General features: G+C 51.8%; 1 long non-coding RNA gene and 1 pseudogene across 1 annotated transcript; both read left to right on the top strand.

The window, feature by feature from the left end:
- The first annotated feature begins 791 nt into the window (after nt 1-791).
- LOC105469227 (putative uncharacterized protein FLJ46204) lies at nt 792-6,115 on the top strand (annotated as a pseudogene).
- A 6,527-nt stretch (nt 6,116-12,642) lies between these two features.
- On the top strand, nt 12,643-20,328 carry LOC105469228 (uncharacterized). Its single transcript, XR_979866.2, has 2 exons — nt 12,643-15,206; nt 19,100-20,328. It is a non-coding gene; the product is annotated as an uncharacterized lncRNA (long non-coding RNA).
- Nucleotides 20,329-21,444: the final 1,116 nt, after the last annotated feature.

Raw genomic sequence — 21,444 nt, 5'->3', positions numbered from 1 at the left:
AATTTTGTCTTCATCAGACACTGAATTGGGCATCCTCACCTCCCACCTTACAGATGAGGAAACTGAGGCTCAAAGAGCTACAGCGAGACGGAGGAGGAGGTGGCCCCGGCTCTGATGCAGGTGGCTGGTTCGATGGCAGACGCCCCCGTGCCGTGACTCGCAGACCAGATCCGGAAGTCCTGGAGTAGAGTGGGTGGGTCTGCCAGGGCATGGCCAGGCTGTCTGTCTCTGGAGTATCCCCCAAGGAGAGTTTCTTGACCTTGAGGATGATAATGCAGGGTAGGCTCTTGAGGGTTGTGCAGGGACTCCCTGGAGAGCCCTGGGAAAAGCAGGTCCCTGCCTGCCTGGGCCTGCCTCTGCTGCAGGGGCCAGCGCAGGGGTCAGGTCTCCACACATTTCATGTCCAGGCCATTTCCCCACTCCAGCGCCAAGGCTGGGCACTCCCCAGTCAGTGGCACAGCTGCTGCTGTGGGGTCTCTTGCCCTCCAAAGGTTGATTTCAATCCCAAGTGTCACCGCTGGAAACACCAGCCACCCTGGGACATGTGGTCTTGCCAGGCCTTCTGCAGGGCTCTGTTTCTTAGGTCCCAATCGTCTACAGGGAGCACTGGTCTGAGATCTTCCAAGATGCTGGGCAGGAGCAAGCCTGCCATGCTCATTCCCAAAGGACTCCACATCTAGATAAATGAAGACCTGGAAGGCTCTTTGGCTGCACTCTAGCAAAACAGCTTACGTCACCCTGCCTAAAGAGACAGTCAGGAAATCCCCTTGTTCCTGGGCGAGGAGAAGCTGGCCCACAGGGAGTGACGGCATTGAGCAGATACTGCCCTTGGCTCCCTCATGGATGGGGCGTGGTCTGCTGACCTTGACAGCGATCAGGGCAGGGGACTTGGAGGGAAGGGGTTAGCTGGGGAAGGTGAGGGAAAGGACTGGAGTTAGGACAGGGTGCAGCGACCACATCCTGTGACGAGGAGGCATCTGTGACCTGTGTGATCTGCCAGGCAAGCAACACAAGTCATTGTGCTGCTACATGCCTGCTACTGAGATAGGAACAAAGAGAGGCTGGTCCTGCCTCTCGGTGCTCTCCGTTGGACACATCTGCTGGGCAGTACTGGCTTTTACCATAGGTATGTTTCTGCTCTTCCTTCTCTCTTCCTCTCCCTCTCTCTTTTCCAGGGCACTCACACACACACTTGCACATATGTGCACAGTTGCACACACACGCATTGAACACATGTGCACATATATGTGTTTGCATACACTTGCACACCCACACACCTGTGCACTAGCACCCATTTGCATGCATACCCACACACTTGCACACATGTGCATTTGCAGAAATACACCCTTGCACTTGTGTGACACACTTGCACACTTGCACACACCCATTTGCACACAGGCACAGACACACCAACATGCATTTGCACACACAGCCACAAACTTGCATATGCAGCACTTGTACACTGATACACATCCTTTGTGCCTATGCAGTGCACACTTACACCTTTGCACACAGCTACGCCTGCTCCCACATTTGCACACACCCACCTACACACTTGCACACATGCTACACACTTGAGCGTGCAGCACACATACGCATGTGCACACAGGCACATTTGCACATGCACACAGCAGGGGCACACACTTCTCTATCACTCTCCCTAGTCACTGTTCTCTCCTGTGATTCCCACCCCTCTGATCGCCTCTGCTCACTTGCTGCCCCCTCCACTGGAAGGGACCTGGCCTGGTGCCCTGTCTCTGTCTGTCTCCACCATGCAGGGAGGTTTCACAAGGACTGGCTGATATCTCGCCTTGAGCTGGCCTGGCCGCAGCTGCTGCTGAGCGGAAGTCTCTGAGGGGCGAGGCTGAGAGGAAACCACACTCTCGCTCGGGTTCCTGCAGCTCTGGCCTCTGGGGAGGGGTGCGGAGTTGTGTGGGTGTGAGATGGCTTTGAAGGAGGGACAGCGTGAAGCTTTTCTCTGGGTCTCTTCCGTCTCCAGGAGAAAACTAGGCCACTGTGCTCCAGGAGAAGGGAAAACCCGTGGCCCCCCCAGGCTGGGCCCCCACTGGCAAACTGGGCTCCCAGGCCCTTCTCAGCCCATGCCTCTGTCTCTGCCTTCTCAGGCTTATTCTTCGGGCCTTTGAAGCAGCCTTTGGTGGGCAAACAGGATCTCAGGGAGCCCTGGCCCGTCTCCTCCAGAGTTGTGCCTTGGCCCTGGGCAGGGGCCACCATGGGCTGTTAATGTAAATGGCATCCCCTAGAGTTGTGCAGTGTGGGGGCAACCCTGAGGTGGCAGCCCAGCCCCCTGTCTGCAGCTTTTGCTACCCAGCCCAGCTCCAGCTCCGTCTCTGTCACTGGGGGTGGTGGGGGAGGCCGGAGCTCAGGGACAGGGACACTCCTGGCAGATTGTCCCTGCCCCAGGTGGAAGGGGAGGAGGGAAGTGCCCATCCTCCATACTGCTATCCTGCCAGCGGGGTGGGCGCTACTATGCAGGGGAAGGTCTGGCTAAATAATGACGCTGAGCTTCGGACACAAGCCTTCTCCGTGCACCTACTGTGTGCCAAGTACCATCCCAAGTGCATTATGGATGGTAACTTGTACAGTGGCTCGGAAGGCACCACTACAATCACCCCCAGTTTCTGTCTGGTTCCAGTCCTGGTCACACAACTAATAAGCAGCAAATGGATTTGATGTGATTTTATCTGAACCCGGGCAGGCTGGCCCAGAGCCCACCGTCTAACCATTGAGCCGTCCAGCCTGTCAAGACTCCAGGCTCACTGGCGTCGCACCCCTCTGTCATTTCCCAGGGAAACAAGCTCTAGCAGCCCCTACCCTGTGGGCACTTTGGCCCAGACTCCCTGCCTCCCTGCCTTTCATGACAGGAGCCAAAGAACAGTCTCCTTTGCAGGGAAGGAGCCCATTGGGGGTCTTCTCTTGCAGGCTCTGTCTTGCGTGTGGGTCCTGAGCTTTCTCATTGAGTAAGGGGAGGGGGCAGCAGGGTCAGTCCAGTGCAGAGTGGATGGAGGCTGGTTGAGGCTGTCTTGAAACCCTAAACCCAGTTGGGATCCTCGGGGAAGGATCCTTACCTGGGTCCTGACTGGCTCTTCCAAAAGTCAGTGGGGCACGTGGCTGGAGCCCAAGCAGGAGGGAGGGAGCAATGGTGGCCCGAGTCCTGGGGTGACCAGGCCCTGAACCTGCCCTGCTGGGACCCCATTCCCTGACTTTAGGCCCCCTTTCCCCACCACGCAGGACACCAGGCTCTTGCCTTAAGATAGGAAAGGAAATGCCTTATGGTGAACAATTCTCCAGGTCTCTAGTGTAGCTCCAACAGGTGCCAGAGGGACATGGCAGGTGACCCTGGTCTCCTATGACCCTGACTTTACTTGCTGTCACGAGGTCAATCTCCTACCTTGACCCACCTCCTGCCTCTGCTTTCAGAAGGGCAGAAGGGAGGGCCTCCTCCAGCTTCCCAGCCGCCTCCCACCTCCTGCCGCCTGGCAGCGCTGGGCCCCCCAGCAGCAAGGTTCAGGAGGGGAAGAACCTCTCGCAGGTGAACAAATTGCTGCACATCAGACACATTCTTTTCAAGCCTCATTTTCTCTCCTTTTCATGCTAACTTTCCCACTATTAAAGAGCATTTTTAAAAAGAAGATGAAAAAAGGGAGAGAGAAAAGAAGGATGAAAGTGTGAGCGGGCACCCGGAAGTCCTTTTCAATTGCCTGCTGCTGTGTAGGGTCTGATCTAAGAGCAAGAAATTGGAGGATGCTGGAGGGGCGAGGTTTCATTTCAGTCCTGCCTGTTGGGCCGAGTCCGGGGCGGGGAAGGAGAGGTGATGGAGGTGGGCCTGGCTGGGCCCTGTGGCCCTGGAGCCTGCCACCCAGCCCCTGGCCTGTGCCTGGCACAGGAAGCCCCTCAAAAATTTCTTGTTGAATGAATGAAAGAAAAGAAATCAGTGGATGGAGAAGGGCTGGATTCTTTTGTGGGGACCTTCCACGCCACCTTCTCTGTGGGGCTCTAGGGCCGGCTGAGAAAGAAAGGACAGATTTGGCAAAGGTCAGGCAGGAGCTGGAAAAGCATTAGGTGGACCAGGCCTGCTACAGCAAGGCCACGCCTGCACTGCTATCGTACTGGTGACGTCCATGGGTGCAGCCACGGCGGGTGGGCACAGTTTCACATGAGATGGGGGCTGAGCCTGGGTTGGGTAGGTGACCCCTTCCCCTTCCCTACCCCTCTCCCCACCAGCAGGTACTATTGGGTCTGAGTGAAGAAGAAAGCTCAGGAACATGCCAGGAAAGTGTGACCATGATAATACCTCTGAGAAGAACCCAAGAAGAAACAGCAGAGTATTATGCAGGGGAACAGGACTCAGGGTGGGCTTCAAGTATCATTAAACATAATCAAATATTTTAAAAGTTATTATTAGCTGGGTGCAGTGGCTCACACCTTTAATCCCACACTTAGAGAGGCCAAGGTAGGAAGATCACTTTAGCCTAGGAGTTTGAGACCAGCATGGGCAACATAGTGAGACCCCATCTCTAAAAAAAAAAAAAAATAAAACCAGGAAATAAAATACAAGGACTTTTTTGCATCATAGAAACATTCTCTATCTTGATTGGGTGATGGTTCCATGACTATATATACATGTTAAAATCCATCAAATGGTACACTTAAAATTAGTGGGTTTCATTGCATGTAAATTGTACTTCAATGAAATGGGTATTTTAAAAAGCTACAGCTTACTGCAATCCTTCTATGTCCTAGGCATGAGCTGGGAACATCTAAATATAGGATTTTCAATACTCAGAGCAACCTAGTATCTTTTCAGAGAGATGGGCACAGCCTTTGCGAGGTCACACAGCTAATACAGGCCACACAGCTCATATGCCAGCATGGAGATAAAGGCTGAACTTTCTGCCGGGGGCCTGGGGGGCAGTGAGCACAATAAGACCTGACCATGGTGGCCATGGAGCCTGGTCCCTCAGGGTTCTGTGTTCCCAGGGAACTGCTGTGTAAGACCCAGCCATCTGCACACAGGAGCTTAGATCACCTTTCTCTCCAAACCCTTTGGGTATTTGAGTCCCTGGATTTTTCTAAATCAGAGTTTTGGTTAGACCCGGTCCCCCAGAAATGCTCTCAGAATCCCAGGCAGGGACCCTAGCCACTTGCCCTGGAGGAAGCCCCTGGGCTTGCCCGCCTCCTTCCCCCGCCTTCTCTTTCTCTCTGGATATCAGCATATTTGTCACACTTACTTCATTTCTCCTCCCGTTTGGTGACACAAGGTGAGCTGAAGGAGAGCTGCTTGGGTGAGGATTATGAAGGCACGGGTGCCATGGAAACCACTCTGAAGGCCCCCTAAAGCTGCAGCCGTCAGGAGGGGCTGCTCTGCTGTCATTGGTCGGCCACGTGGACCCTCTCCCTAGCGTGATGCATGAGTTTTATTTATTTTACTCTGTTTTGCATCTTATGCCTGCTCTTGGCTTCCTCACAGTCCCGGTGCAGGATGCTGCCTGCAGGTCCATAGGATAAAGGTGCTAATGTTTTTTGTTTCTCTTTTTTTGAACTTCTGACGTTTTAGGCTCATTTTCTGGTGCTCTCTCCTCCATGCCAGAAGGCAGCACTGATTTCAAGCCACAGATATTGGAGGCAGAAAATGGGATTACGATAGACAGAGAGGGAAGCCACCTCCTCTAGCAGGTGCTATAGAAATGGCTTCTGATTTTGGTCACAGAAGCAGTCTCTAACTTTCCCTGCAAATCCAAGAAGCCCTCAAAGGGGGCCAAAGGCAGGCTCTTTAGTACAATGTCAATCTGAGCAGAATGGAAGAGCTTCCAGAGGTTGTTAGTGAGATTCAAAGCCCTGTGGGTGCCTTGATCTTCCTAAGCTTGCTTTTAGAGAAGCGTGCTGTCGAAGCTTCAGGAGGCCGCCAGCTTCTGGTTGGACCTCAACCTCCTCCTCCCTCAACCTCCTCCTCCCTTTGAATAGGAATCAGAAGAATCTCTTACATTAGGCTTTGCCTTGATAGTTTTTATATCTTTCATTTTATTTCTTTCCAGCAATGGCCCTGAGAAATTGGTAGGCGAAGTGCCATTAGCCCTGCATTGGAGAGGAGGAAATTGAGACCATATATATATATATATATTTATTTATTTTTTGAGACAGAGTCTTGCTTTGTCACCCAGGCTGGAGTGCAGTGGCACGATCTCAGTTCACTGAAATCTCCACCTTTCCGGTTCAAGTGATTCTCATGCCTCAGCCTTCTGAGTAGCTGGGATTACAGGCGTGTGCCACCATGCCCGGCTAATTTTTGTATTTTTAGTAGAGATGGGGTTTTGCCATGTTGACCAGACTGGACTTGAACTCCTCAAGTGATCCACCTGCCTTGGCCTCCCAAAGTGCTGGGATTATAGTCGTGAGCCACTGCACCCAGCTGAGACCCAATAATTTAAGTAGAAGGGCTGGGACTGGGGCCTGAGGCTGCTGCTCCCTGCCTGAGGCTCTGAGGCTGCTTGATCACAGGGTCAAGATCTTTGATGAAGCCACTTGCTCAAGCTGTGGGTGGGCTTTTCCTGGTAGGAAAGTTACCTGAGGCCTGGCAAAGATGGGACCTTTGAAGTAGTGAGGGGGAATGAGCAGTCCTTCCAAAGTCAAGTTCCTCAATGAAGTCCTTCTAAACACTGTCTGTCCTCCCTGCACACATGCCTATGTGCACACAACACACATGCTTGTTCACGCTTTATCCCTCTTGGTTAGGGGTCTATCCCCATCGAGCCATTAAAGTTGTTCTGGTGGAATCTCTGATGACATTTTTTTTTTTTTTTTTTGGCTTGTGAAAACCAACCATTTTGTTATTTCATGAGTTTATGAGTTGACTGGGCTCAGCTGGGAGGTTCTTCTGGATGGGCTGCAGTCATAAACAAACACGACTAGGTCAGAGTCCCCAAGATGTATCACTCACAGGACTGGAATTTGATGCCGACTCTGGGCTGGCCACTCCACCGGGGCTGTTGCTTGGAGAGGCTACGCATAACCTAGGCTGGGATTCTCGCAGCATGGGTGCTTGGGTCTGAGAGGGAGGGCCCCAAGAGAGCCTATTTTAAGAAAGAGGAAGTGAAATGTGCCAGTCTTCAAGACTGGACCTAGAACTGGCATAATGTCACTTTTGCTGTGTTCTCCTGGTTGCCTGATGACATCTCAAGTACCACGTCCAGTGGACCATTTGGGGCCTCATCTGAACTGAGCTCTCTGGCCACGTGATGCAGCTGACCTGCCCCTTCTTGAAGCCCCCTCCTCCCCGGCTTCACTGCATCCCTCTGTCTTGGTCTTGTCCCCCTCTGCGTTCCTACCACACTTTGATAATTTCTCTTCTCCAGGTTTTCTCTTCCTTGTTTCATTCTTGGCCTTTTCCTTTCTCAACTCCACACACTGTCCCAGAGACCCCATCCAAGCCCATGATGTGATGTCCTATCTGTGCCAAGGAACTCCAAGTCTGCCACTCCAGCCCACACAACTCCAAGTCTGCCACTCCAGCCCACACCTGAGAACCAGCCTCGGGCATCCAACTCTCCCAGACATTCCTGCCCAGAGGCAGATTCAAGAATTCCAAAGTGCCTCTTGCTCAATCCATCCAGAGAGGAGCTTGCCATCCTACCCCCAAACTCGTTTCTCCTTGTGAGGTCCCCAACTTGGTCCCCTGGACTTCTGACCCCAACCAGCCCCTCCACCATGTTCCTGGATAACAGAAAAGGCACTACTTGGGTCATCAGAAAAAATAACTGGAAGTGATTTAGAAAAATAAAAAGGAGTGCCTACTGCTCTAGGATTTTTCTTACTTTAGAAGGAAAGCAGATAGAGATCTGGGAGCAGCCCCAGCTTAATTGGAAAGCCACATTTGTACAGGCTGGAGGGGCCTCAGGAATGGCAAACAGCTTCTTTTTGCTCAAAGGAATTTTCTGGAAACCATAATGGCTGCCCTTGCTAACCACAGGCTGGTCTTTCTGGCAGAATTAGCACGAGTATGTGGTCAGAATGGCCGGGCTGGAGCCAGCCTGGATGTTTCTGCAGTCTGAGCTCCCTTAGTGTCCACAAGTGGGGGGGCTGGGATTCAGGGGAGCATGTGGGTGCCCCAAGGAGCTGGGGGGGTCACAAGGGAACCTGGAGATTGGTGAAGTGTAGTTTGGCCTAAACAGGGAGTAGGGCCCACCCTCCCTTCTCTCCATGCCCTCTCTTCTCCTGGAGCCCTCCCCTCTCCCTGCATCCTTCCTCTCTCCGCTGAGCAGCTTTCTCTTTCCGAGGAGCTGAGGGGCACAGGAGTAAGCAGGGGAGCTAGTGTGTGCTGAGTGCCCGCTCTGTGCCAGGCATTTTCATACCATCTATCACATCACACTCACCCCGAGGGTGGGTTCCATAATCACCTCCATTCTTCCTAAGAGGAAACAGGCTCAGGGTGGTTCAGAAGTTGCCCAAAGTTGCAAAGAAAAGATGCTGAGGTTTAGTCCAGCTCTGTCTGACTCCACACCCAGCTTCTGGGCACTGCTTATCTTACACTGAGGGTCCACACTCTACTGCAGGGAGGCGGGGCAGTGCAGAAACCGGGCCTCTGAGGGGGTGTACACATACTGGATCCAGGCAGCTGCTGGATACTATAGGAACAGAAATGTCCTCCACCAGTGTGGCTGAGCCGGGCCTCCCCTAACATCTTGCCCCACCCCCCATCATGTAACAGGACACTGCTTTGCTGTTGAGGCCGAGGTGGGACAGGAAAGAAGGATACAGGTTGTGATCTGTGTTTGGTGATGGTGCAGGGAAGGAGGGGGGCAGTCGTCCCTCTGTGGGGACCAGGGAGGGTTTCAGAGGCAGGTTGATTCTTTCGGGGCATGCCACCTGCATTTAAGGGGTGGCCATCAGACAGGACCTACTGGACTAGACTCTTCCCTGGATATCAAAACAGGTGTAAGCTTCAGTCCCACCATGTGGCTGGGGAGGGATGGGGGAAGAAGGGGCCCCTCGAGAATGAGAACATATTATTTGAACATGGGCCTTGCAGGCTTGGTCTGCAAGGCTGGACTCTGCAAGCTTGGCCTGGGGCAAGGGACACAGAGACCTTGAAGGGGACTCCAGTTTTGGGTTTGAGCAGAGTGGAGGGGTTACTGGTTCAGGAAGAGGCTGCTTCGAGTGGAGTCAGCCAGCTGACGCTGAGGCAAAGGGCTTCCCACATGAGCATCTTTTCCAGGATGGCTTTTAAAACAGCCAGGATGAAATGGGCACATCCTTGGACACATTCAGCGAGGAGATGGGGCTCCCACGAGGCAGGGGCCGTGGGGGGCGCGGGATGGGAAAATGGGCTCATTTTTATTGCTTGGTGTCCTTTGTTTCTGGCTCAAACAGACCTGGTCCTGATGTCTGCTTCAGCTGCAGGAGCAGAGCCAGTATGCTTGGCACTTCCGCATGCATCCTCTCCCCTCCTCTCCCCCGCAACCCCCGTCACTATCTCAGATCTCTTTCATCCACCTGCAAAATGATTAAGGCTTGGGGCAGCTTGAGCCAGGACTGACAAATCAGGTGCAGGCTTTCAGGGACTAAATCCTGTTTTGAAGTCTGTTTACTCTAAAAAAAAATTAATCTCTTTGATGCCTGGAGAAGAAAGATGCATATTAAACAAAGACCCAACTCTGAATTCCAAATGCGTGGCCGTTGTTATCAATCTCTCCAGGTCCAAACTCGAGAAAGCGTGCATCCTCCATGTGCGCCCTTTTCACCAGGCGTGTGGACACGTAATTCATTAGAGTTAATTAGTTAGTCACATGCATCCCCCAGATGCTGGATCAGAGCCTTCGTGGGGGCCTGTGCAGCTGTTGGATAGAGAGGGAGACACAGTGGAGATGGCAAGGGCAAGGGAGCTGAGGCTGAACAGTCTTGATCTCTGAAACAGACGGGGTGTGTGTGTGTGTGTGTGTGTGTGTGTGTGTGGTTGTGTGTATGGTCATTTACACCCCTGGGTGCAGCAGCAGGTGCAGAGGAGCATATTTGGGTGGGAGCTCTGAGCACCTGGGCTGTTGGCCGGCTCTGCTCCCACCAACTTTGTGGCTTGAGCTGCCTTCTGCATGTCCCTTATCAAATCAGCTGGGACATCACTGGGGGCCAGATTGTGTCCTCTCCTGGCAAAATTTACATGCTAAAGCCCAAGCCCCCGGTGCCCCAGAATGTGACTGTACTGTGTTTGGAGATGAGGTCTTTCAGAGGTGATAAGGTTGCAATGAAGCCGTTAGGATGGGTCCTCATCCAACCCGACTGGTGTCCTCACAATAATTTGGACACAGAGACACGAGGGATGTGTGAGCGCCCAGAGACCGTGTGAGGACACAGTGGGAAGACAGACACCTGCAAGCCAAGGAGAAAGGCCTGAGGAGAAGCCAAACCTGCTGACACCTTGATCTTGAGCTTCTAACCTACAGCACTGTGAGATGATACATTTCTGCTGTTGAAACCACCCCCAGTCTGTGGTTCTTCGTGATGGCAGCGCCAGGAAACAAATGCAGATACCGTCACCTTCCTGTCGGCAGTCCAAGCTCACCCAGCAGACCCAAGGAGACACTGCAGGCGAAAGTACCATGGAGATTAGCAGGCAATATGCAATTCTCTTTCATTCTTCTCTTATTGTAGTAAGGAGAAAATCTCATTTGGTGAAGGTATGTCTCTAACACCTTGCTAACACTTGGGAATCTCCCGTTTGAAAAAAAATGTAGATAAAATCCACTGAACATAAAATTAACCACTAGCCATTTTAAAGTGTGCACTTCTGTGACATTTAGTGTGCTCGCAATGTTGTGGAACTGTCACTTCTATCTAGTTCTAGGACACTTTTCATCACTCCGAAAGGAAAACCCATACTCATTAAGCAACCACTCCTCATTCCTCCTTCCCTCACCTCGTCTCTGCCCCCCTCCCCACGCCCCCTGGCATTCAGCACCTTGCTTTCTGGCTCTGTGGATTTGCCTATTCTGGATATTTCATAGAAATGTAATTATTTTACATGTGACCTTTTGTGTGTGGCGTCTTTCACTGAACAGAATGTTCTAGAGGTTCCTTTGTGCTACACCCTGAATTGGTGCTTCCCTCCTTTTTGTGGGCCTCCTTTTTTTTTTTTTTTTTGAGACGGAGTCTTGCTCTGTCGCCCAGGCTGGAGTGCAGTGGCCGGATCTCAGCTCACTGCAAGCTCCGCCTCCCGGGTTTATGCCATTCTCCTGCCTCAGCCTCCCGAGTAGCTGGGACTACAGGCGCCCGCCACCTCGCCCCGCTAGTTTTTTGTATTTTTTTAGTAGAGACGGAGTTTCACTGTGTTAACCAGGATGGTCTTGATCTCCTGACCTCGTGATCCGCCCGTCTCGGCCTCCCAAAGTGCTGGGATTACGGGCTTGAGCCACTGCGCCTGGCCGGGCCTCCCTTTTTTTTTTTTTTTTTTTTTTGAGACGAAGTCTCACTCTGTCAGACTGCTGGAGTGCAGTGGTACAATCTCGGCTCACTGCCACCTCCGCCTCCTGGGTTCAAGCAATTCTCCTGCCTCAGCCTCCCCAGTAGCTGGAATTACAGGTGCCCACCACCCCACCTGGCTAATTTTTGTATTTTTAGTAAAGATGGGGTTTCACCATGTTGGCCAGGCTGGTCTCGAACTCCTGACCTCAGGTGATCCGCTCACCACGGCCTCCCAAAAGTGCTGGGATTACAGGCGTAAGTCGCCGCACCCAGCTGTGACCCTCCTTTTGTGATACTCCGCTGTGCGGGTCAACCACATCTTGTGTGTTCATTCAGCCCCGGGCGGACATTTGGGTTGTTTCTACCTCTCTGCTCCTGTGAGTGAACGTGCTCCTGGGAACGTTTGTGTGCAAGGATTCGGATATCTGTTTTCAATTCTTTTGGGTGTATACTAAGAGCGGAATTCCTGGGTCATGGGATAATTCCATGTTTAGACATTTTTGAAGACTGGAAATCTCCTTTTTAAGCAAACAAGAGCGTTTTTCAGGATTCAAGCCTTTAGCAGACAAGAATACTCAGCTAGACTTTGCTGACCTTGATTTCTAATGTTATTTATGTTTACAGGATCAGAACATCCAATACTGGATTTTCATTTGTAGTAGCGACATGAACTTGTCTTTTAAAAATCAATGCTACTTTTTTTTTTTTTCTTTTGAGACAGAGTCTCCCTTGGTCACCCAGGATGGAGGACAGTGGCGGGATCTTGGCTCACTTCAACCTCTGCCTCCGGGTTCAAGTGATTCTCATGCCTCAGCCTCCCAAGTAGCTGGGACTACAGGCGAGCACCACCACACCTGGCTAATTTTTGTATTTTCGGTAGAGACGGGGTTTGGTCATATTAACCAGGCTGGTCTTGAAGCCCTGACCTCAAGTGATTTGCCTGCGTTGGCCTCACAAAGTGCTAGGATTATAGGCCACCACACCCAGACTGAAAATAAATGTCACTTTAAAAGTGAGAAGGTTATTGGTTAGGAGTGGTGGCTCATACCTGTAATCCCAGCACTTTGGGAGACTGAGGTAGGTGGATTGCTTTTGAGCCCAGGAGTTTGAGACCAGCCTGGGAAACATGGTGAAACTTGTCTCTACAAAAACAAAGCAAAACAAAACAAAACAAAAACAAACAAACAAACAAAAACCCAAACCAAACCAAAACAAAAAAAACTAGGTGTGCATGGCGGTATGCACCTGTAGTCCCAGCTACTTCGGAGGCTGAGGTGGGAGGATCACTTGAGCTCAGAAGCAGAGGCTGCAGTGAGCCGTGACTGCACCACTGCACTCCAGCCTGGGTGACAGAGCAAGACCCTATCTCGAAAAATTAAAAGCCCTACATGGGTAGGTATATTTGTCCCTTTTGTTTACTCCGTATCTCTAAACTTGGAATGGTGCCTGGCACATCTATTAGGTCCTCAATAAAAATGTGTTGAATAAATGACGATACCTAATACATACAAACACAATATTATACATCATAGTTCAGGGTGGGACACAGATCTGGCAAAAATCACAAAGGTGGAGAGCCAATGCCTGAGAAACCTGGCCCAGGGGCTGCTGGACAGATCTAAGGTGGAGACCCAGCCTCACTGCTAGTTCACTCTGACTTTGGTCAATTTCTTACCTTTTCTACACCTCAGTTTCCTCATCTGAAAAATGGGGTTGCTGGGAGAGTGAAATGAGTTGTTGTGCAACATACTCAACGAAGCTCGGCTGCTGTCGTTATTACCATCCTCAGCCGCTGCAGGGAGGACCACAGAGGAGGGCTAAATGCAAGCCCATCCCATTTTCTCACCTGATCTGCCCACAGCCTGGTGGGGTTGGCAGAGCTAAAACTGTGAATTGCATTTGACAGGTGAGAAAACCTGAGGTGGAGGAGAGGTTAAGGGCCTCGTCTGAGTTCACACAGCAGGTCAGTGTTGGAGCATGGATTGGTGAGTTGGGAATCACTATGGCCTTGTGGTCTCAAATAAAACATCCCTTTGCTTGTCTGTGGGTTTCTGAAGCTGCCTGCCCGGTAACCTCCCCTGGGCTAGGTCTGCAGAATGAAGTTCCACTGGGGCACTCCAGCTGCCTCATTCTGCAGAGTTCTGGCTCTGGATTCTGAAGCATCTGCAAAGGAGATACATTCGCCTGGGTTTTGAGAAGACAGAACTGTTTGCCCCATGCTGGGAACTACTGGGGAAGGATGAGAGCACGTGAGGCTTGGCCAGAGTGCCTGGAGGCTGGCTTAGGGTCAGCTGCATGATCCTTGCATGAAGGAGGAGGAATAGCCCCTCTTCATATGTCATCACCTAAGGTCACCTCCCATCCTCTGCCCTGGACACTGGCTCCTGGGAAATGCTCTTTCCTCCCAGTGCCACTGCCTCAGCGAGCTTGATGCCAACTCCCCTTCCACAGACACAGAACTCTCTAAACTCCCAATGGTTTGGGAAGAAGAGCCACCACATCCCAAGCCCAGCACCACCTTTTTGGATGTGATATGTCAAAGTAGTAAGATGATGAAGTGTCCTGTGCCAGCCCATCAGAACCTTAGCGACAGATATGGGCCCAGAGTGCCCTGGAGAGTCACAGCCTCTAGAGTGACATGGAATTTATTATACTTTCCATCTATTGCTTGGCAGCCTTCTCCCAGCTCTTTTCTCTTGAAAAATGGTTCCTGCCAATCTTGGTGTTTACTTAAGTGGTTTTAAGTATTTTTCCTGCTGCTAGTCTGGTACTTCTTGATAAACATTATCTATTTAAATAGAACTTTTAGGGAGAGTTCCACTCTGCCCCTACACACACACACACACACACACACACACACACACACACACACAGAGTGTCTGGGCATGAGAGTCCAGGTCCCAAACCCTCCTCTCCAAGCTGGTTGTGGTCAGGCCACCACTGAACGTATCACTTGACCTGATGTGACAGCCTGGTGTCCTCTTCGCCCCTCTGGCTAACCTCCTCTGGGCATTGGAAGTGGCTCCACCTTTGAGCTGCACACAGCTGCCGGTTGTGCCTCCCAAGGCATTCCAGGGCTGCTCTGCTAAGAGCATCCGCTTGGCTTTGCCCTGCAGCAGGTTTGAGGGAGGGGAGGTGGCTCGTGTGCATCGGGGGACCCTCCTATGTGTCAGTGCTAAGATCCTACGTGCATTTCTCGAACCCTCCTGAACTGGAGGGCTGGGGTTCTGGGTGGCACTGAAGTCAGGTGAGGCCTGGATAGGAGGACAGGACACTGAGGAACAGGAAGAAAGGCGACATGGCTGGAACACACTTGCCATGGGTGGGCTGGGGGTCTGGGTGCTTGATTGAAATTAGGCATCTGTGTTAGCAGTGGGTGTCCGAGCCCCACCCACCCAGGCGTGGCAGGGCATGAGACACTGAGCTGTGCCCAGTTTCTGTGGCTTCCCATATGTGCCAAGTGCAAGATGGGCTGCTAGTGAGCTTGGCTACTTTAGGCGAATCCTCCCCTCTCTGGGCCTCAGTTCATTCATCTGGGGACTAAACGGGGTGGGCTCCATCCCTACCCCACAGTCCAGGACTTCCAGAGAGCATGGATCTCATGGACACTCCACAGGCTGAAAATCCTTCAATTTAGGAGCTGCTGCTGCCGCCCTGAAAACCGAGCCAAGCTCACCTTCCAAACGAGAGTCCCGGGTGGATCAATTGTCCAGCGCCTCACCCTGTGTCCGTCCTAGGTCAGTGCTGTTTAAAATGTAGGTGCTGTTGTTATTTAGGTCTGATGTGGCTAACAGACCAGGCCATGGACAAGACAGTTTATTACTCACAGCCCTGAGAAAGGCCCAGACCACACCATGCAGGTCACACGGGGAAGCACCAGGGCTGGCCAGAGGCAGACGGAAGTGGAGCCTGGCAGGAGCCTTTCCTGTGGCTTCCGTGGGAAGGACTGGGTGGGATAAGCAGGTTTAGGATTGCTAGTTTGAATAATTTCAGAGGGCTCTGAGGAGAGGGGTTGTCCCAAGATATCTGGCAGTTGGCCCTGGGGTGATCAGGGCAGGTGCACAGTGGCCCAGGGTGAGAGAGCCTGATAAAGGAGGTGACTAGGGTGTGGGCTCTGGACTGGCTGGTTTGCATATGAAAGGCCCTTTAGAAGGTGAGCTGTTTGCTACGTTTAGGAATTACCTAACCCTGGGAGGGGCAGTCCCACCAGCGTCTGGAAGGCCCCAAGATGTCAAAGCATCAGAATGCAGAAAATAAAAGGCATGGTTAATAGACACACAATGAAATGTGTGTTGTGTGTAATTTATTGTTATTATTTTTTGAGATGGAGTTTTGCTCTTGTTGCCCAGGCTGGAGTGCAATGGCACAATCTTGGCTCACCACAACTTCTGCCTCCTGGGTTCAAGTGATTCTCCTGCCTCAGCCTCCCGAGTAGCTGGGATTACAGGCATGCACCACCGTGCTCATTTTGTATTTTTAGTAGAGACGGGGTTTCTTCATGTTGGTCAGGCTGGTCTCCAACTCCAGACCTCAGGTGATCCGCCCACGTCGGCCTCCCAAAGTGCTGGGATTACAGGCGTGAGCCACTGCGCCTGACCTATTATTATTATTTAATTTAGAGACTACTAAAAATATTTTTTAACAGATGGGGATCTCACTATGTTGCCCAGACTAGAGTTAATTGACTACATTTTAGAGAAGTTTTAGACTTACAGAAAAATTGAGTGGAAAATACAGTGTTCCTGTATTACCCTCCCCACTGCCAACATACACACTTTCCCTATTGCTGAGGCCTTGAGTTAGTGTGGCACATTCCTTCCAACTGAGCCAATGCTGATACATTGTCATTAACTAGGGTCCACAGTTTACATTAGAGGTCACTCTTCGTGTTGTACACTCTGTGGGTTTCAGCAAACACACAATGCCCTGTATCCACCATTCTAGTAAGTTACAGAATCATTTCCTTCACCAAAACCCCCTGTGCTCCACACAGTCGTCCTCCGTTCCCCTCCAAACCCTGGTGGCCACTGGTCTTTTTACTGTCTTCATAGTTTTACCTTTTTTTTTTTTTTTTGAGATGGAGTCTTGTTCTGTCACCCAGGCCAATACACAGTGGCACGATCTCAGCTCACCGCAACCTCTGCCTCCCTGGTTCAAGCGATTCTCCTGCCTCAGCCTCCTGAGTAGCTGGGACCACAGGCACATGTTGCCAAGCCCGGCTAATTTTTGTATATATATATATATGTATGTATATTTTTAGTAGAGATGGCGTTTCGCCATGTTGGTCAGGCTGGTCTTGAACTCCTGACCTCAAATAATCCGCCCACCTTGGCCTCCCAAAGTGCTGGGATTACAGGTGTGAGCCGCTGCACCCGGCCCACAGTTTTACCATTTCCAGAATGTCACAGAGTTGGAATCATATGGGATGCAGTCTTTGGAACTGGCTTCTTTCACCTAGCAATATGTGTTTACATTTCCTTCCATGTCTTTACGTACCTTGATAGCCCATTTCTCTTTCTCTCTGAATAATATTCCATTGTCTAGACGAATCACAATTTAAATGTAATGTTTATCCATTATTACTATTTTTAAAAAATGACAATGGCCTCTGTGGTGAGGGCTGGGCTCCAGAAGTATTCAGACAGTCTAGGGTGGAGGCCCAATGAGACAATTCCAATGAGACAATTATCTGGGCCCTTAGGCCCAAGGTCAGACACTGAAGGTGGGAGTGATCTCTGGGCTTGGAGAATCTGGGCAATTGTTTCTATCCCGCTCTTCACCTGCAGGCAGTGCTGTCTATATCTGGCTTTATTTTTCTTTTTTTAAGAAAGGCCTTGTAGCCGGTGGTGACCCAGGGATATTCCCCTTCATCAACAGGCCCTTGGGCGGAAAATCCCACACAGGAGACGCAAGAAGGCTCTCCAAGCTGGCCAGAATCGAAGCACCCTCTGCTTGCCTGATCAACCACCAACAACTTTGGGAGGTTAAACATCCAAGAGAAAGGTGCCGCTGAGCCAGGGGCTCCAAAGCTGTCCCCAGGGACCCCTGGCAGCCAGGGCTGGCCTGTGGAGCCTCCTGGCCCGTATGGTGGGCCTTGGGCTGCGGTGAATGGGGCTGAGCCCCCTGCCGTGCAGCCAACTGCCTGCCCCAGCCCTCCTCAGAATCCCTTTTCTTTCCAGACATAAACGAGGCCCACCCAGAGTCTGGGACATGGTTTGCTGCTCCTACGCAGGCTGCTGGCCCATGTGGCTCTCAGACAGGGCGTCTGCTCTCCTCTTACTTCACAGCGAGACACTGCATTGGCCCGGCCTGGCCTGGCCTGTTCAGATGTGTGTGTGTGTGTGTGTGTGTGTGTGTGCGCGTGTGTCTGCAGAGGGGGCGGTGCTGGGGACGGCCTCTCTTTCCTTTCCAGAGCCATGCAATCAGGACCCACATGTCTGTTGGGGAATCCTATTGCTGTGAGGACTGAAAGGGAGGGGGTGCTCAGGCCTCGGGCACACCTGATTTTCTGCCACGCCCAGCTTGCTTCAGTGTGTCTGCCTCACTCATTGGTAGTGTCTGACACAACCCTAGCTCCTGGAGTCTCAGAACTGCTTGAGGCTAAATGAAAGTCAGAATCAGCCAGCAAGAGTGATCAGGAAATACTGGCCGCTTCATCTTCTCACCCGCGACACTCAGAAACAGCCCCAAACACACGCCCCAGCTGTCATACATCCCGGCTGGTGTTGGACAGACACCTCAAAGGCTTCAGCAGTTCTCAGAGGTCACAGGAGCAGCTGGCAGGTGGCTGCCCTGCCCAGCAAGCAGACGTGTAGAACCGTGCAGATAATTTAACACCTGAAGTTAGGTACCTGCTTCGGTCCTGGTGCCTCTCCTTCTCAACCTGGTTGACAGTCCCCTTCTTCCAGGGAGACAGCCCTGATTCTATGCGAACCTGAGCACTCGTTTATTGCCTAACCTTAGCTGGTGAGGGTGATCCGGCTCCCCTTGGTTATAAATGCATTCTTCCATCACATCTTCGCCCCGGTGCTCTGCTGGCTGACCTTGTCCTTGAGGGAAGGTGAGGAAAGAATCAGATGTCCTGTCCTTGGTTCCTGCTGGCCCAGGGCATGGTGCTGCCAGTTGCATGGACGTCCACACGCTTCTGGATAATGAACGCTTCTGTTTTCTCACGGGTCAAAAAAGTGAAGAAACGAGGGGGCTGGCCTCCCTGGAAGTCAGGGGCCCATCCTGGAGTCATCTGGGCTTTTCCTGCAGGACTTGGCGGCATGGAAGGTGCCCGTGAGCAGGAGGGATCGTGCTGTTACTGTTTTTTGCTGACCGTTGCCCAAAGCCGAGTGGGCTCCCAAGCCTGCTGTGCTGAGAGGAGCTGTGCACTCAGAACACCCAGATGCCTCTGTGAAAGTGAGGGCAGGGAGTCCCGGGGTCCTGGAATGGCCAGTGCCGGCCTGGAAGGGAGGCGGCTTGCCTGAGGCCCTGGACTCCAGGCTGGGTGCGGCCCAGGCTCCACACTGAAGGCAAGGGTAGCTGCTTTCTTTCACGGCACTCAGTGAAACTGGCCGCTCTGCCCGCTCCCTGTCCCCAGGGCCCTCCCCTCTCTCGCAGGCTTTAATATCTTCTCTTTCTGAAGGGCGGAGAAGAGAGGTCAGCCTTTGGCGGAGAAGAGAGGTCAGCCTTGACCACAGCATGAAGACAACAGGAAGCGTATGAGCAGCTCTTGGTGGTGGAGACCTCAGGAGGGAGGAGTCGGCTTTTCATATTTACCAAGGACTCATTCTCCCCTCCCTGTCATTGGGGCATGAAGTAGTTCCATTGTAAACTCGTCTGGTGGTAGAGTCAGAGGCTGGAGCTCAGAGCCTTGGGAGCCTCCTGCCGCTGCCTTGCTGTGTGTCTCCGGGCAGGCTGCTTTCCCTCTCTGAGCTCACCAGCAACCAGATTCAGATGGTCTAGAGGACGGATGAGTGCTCCCCTGGTTCTTCCAGGGGACAGTGGGGGGACATGGGCAGCCCCAGAAGGAAACTTGTTCCTTGAGCTTTGATACATATTCTGAGATCTGAACCTGTAGGTGGAGGCCAAGGAAAAAACCTAGTGAGCCCAGGGTGGGGTGTGCAATGGTGTCCAAGGACGTGGAGCAAGAAGACAAGGCACAGACCAGGCCTGAGCCGGGGCCTCAAGTTCCCTTAGCCCTACCTCAAGGGAGGCTGAACTGCTGCCTAGTGACTGGGGCTGGAAACTGGCATTGAGCCCATGCCATCCATTCGTCATGGTTTGCTGTAAATAGAATCATATTGTTCACTATTTAGTACACTGTAAATAAAATGGCAGTAATATTTTCATTATTAACAACTTGGACACGGTGCTAGTGACTGTGTGTGTGTCTTCCCATTCACTTTTCACAATAATGCAATGAGGTGGTATTGACATTATCATCATTCTACAGACTGAAGATACCAGGGCTCAGAGAGGTCAAGTGACTTTTCCAAAGTCACACAGCTACTAAGTGGCAGAACAGGATTTGAACCCAGGCCTATACTGCCTTTTAATAAAAATAGTGGAAAAAAAGACCTGAAGGAATTTTCACTAGATAGCCCTCCATTAGGACACTGTGGGGGAGGCTGAGCTGGTAAGCCCAGCTGGCTACAGCTAGTTGTCCCCAAAGAGGTCACTTGAGCTTCACAACTGGAAAAAGGAGAAATCTGCCCGTGTAGGCCTGGCTATTCTCTCTCCAGCATCTGGCCGGGGCCTGGCTGGCAGGCTTACAAAAAGAATGTTTAACTTTACCCAAGGACTCGCTCCAGGGTTTCCTTTGCAGAAGGACTTGGACCTTCAGTCATTAAAGGGATTTAATTTTCAAGCTGAGACATGAGTGTGAACATTTCAGATACAAGTTTTTTTGTGTGTGTAAAGCAAGAGATGCATGGATCAGTAGAGGTGAGTGGGGTGCCAGAGGATGGGCCCGACAGGGACATTCTCCAGAGAGGAGAGAGGAGAGTTGTGACTAGAGAGTGGGCACCTCTTGTGTGTGTGTGTGTACACTTGCAGGCACGTGTGTGTGTTCATGCCTGCATGTGCATATGCACATTGGTGTGCATATGTGCATGCACTGGTGTGTGTGTATGTGTGTGTACGTGCACATGTGTGGTGGCTTTCTGTTGTCATTGAGAAGGGGGTTGGGGGGTTGCGAGGCTGCAGCACTGTCCAAGGCCATGCAGCCATGTTGTGGCAGAACAAAGCACACGGGGTCTCTGGCACACAGGAGCCAAAAGCACAAATAAATAAATCAAGCAGTCCAGGCTGCAAATAGATGCAAGCCCGAGGAGCCCCCAGGTGGCTGCCAGTTCCCTTCCCAAGTGGAGTCCTGGCCCTGGACTCAGGCAGGAAGAGGCCCACCCCAACCTTCATGCAGGGCCAGGGCCTGGGCCAGGACCTGGAGCCCTTCTCAGAAAATCCTTTCTTAGCCAGCTGCTGCCTATTGCATTGATTCCACCACCATTGAACTCCCTCCTTTCTGTGGCCAGTAGACCTGACCTCTAAGACTTTCCACGGCTTAGGGCAGAAGGTGGCTTGCTCTGGTGACTGGGCTGAGGTTTTCTGGGCTCCTCCTATTCTCTGGTTGGCCTTCACTTCCCATCTCCAAGGTGTGAGCAGAGACACTAGAGTAAGCAGGGACACTAGGACTCTGGACAGCTGCTGGGTGGTTTTAGAGTCTGTGGAAACTTCATGTGGAGTCTCCCTGAAGCATTGTACCTGTCTTTCCTCACCCTCTTGCTTAACCTCTTTCTCTGCAGTTTCAGGGAGTATCCTGAGCAAAGGGTCCATTCACCCATCTCCACCCATCCATATGCTCTTTCTTCTTTCTATCTGTCCACTCATTCATTCATCTGTTCATCTATTCATCCATCTTTCCTTCCTTCCTTCTATCCATTCACCCACTTATCCATCCATCTGTCCATTTATTTATTTACAAATGGACAT

This window comes from Macaca nemestrina, chromosome 17 (assembly GCF_043159975.1).
Source record: "Macaca nemestrina isolate mMacNem1 chromosome 17, mMacNem.hap1, whole genome shotgun sequence".
Taxonomy (NCBI): Eukaryota; Metazoa; Chordata; class Mammalia; order Primates; family Cercopithecidae; genus Macaca; species Macaca nemestrina.
The sequence above is the reverse complement of the archived record's forward strand: the minus strand, read 5'-3'. Positions and strand labels throughout refer to the sequence as shown.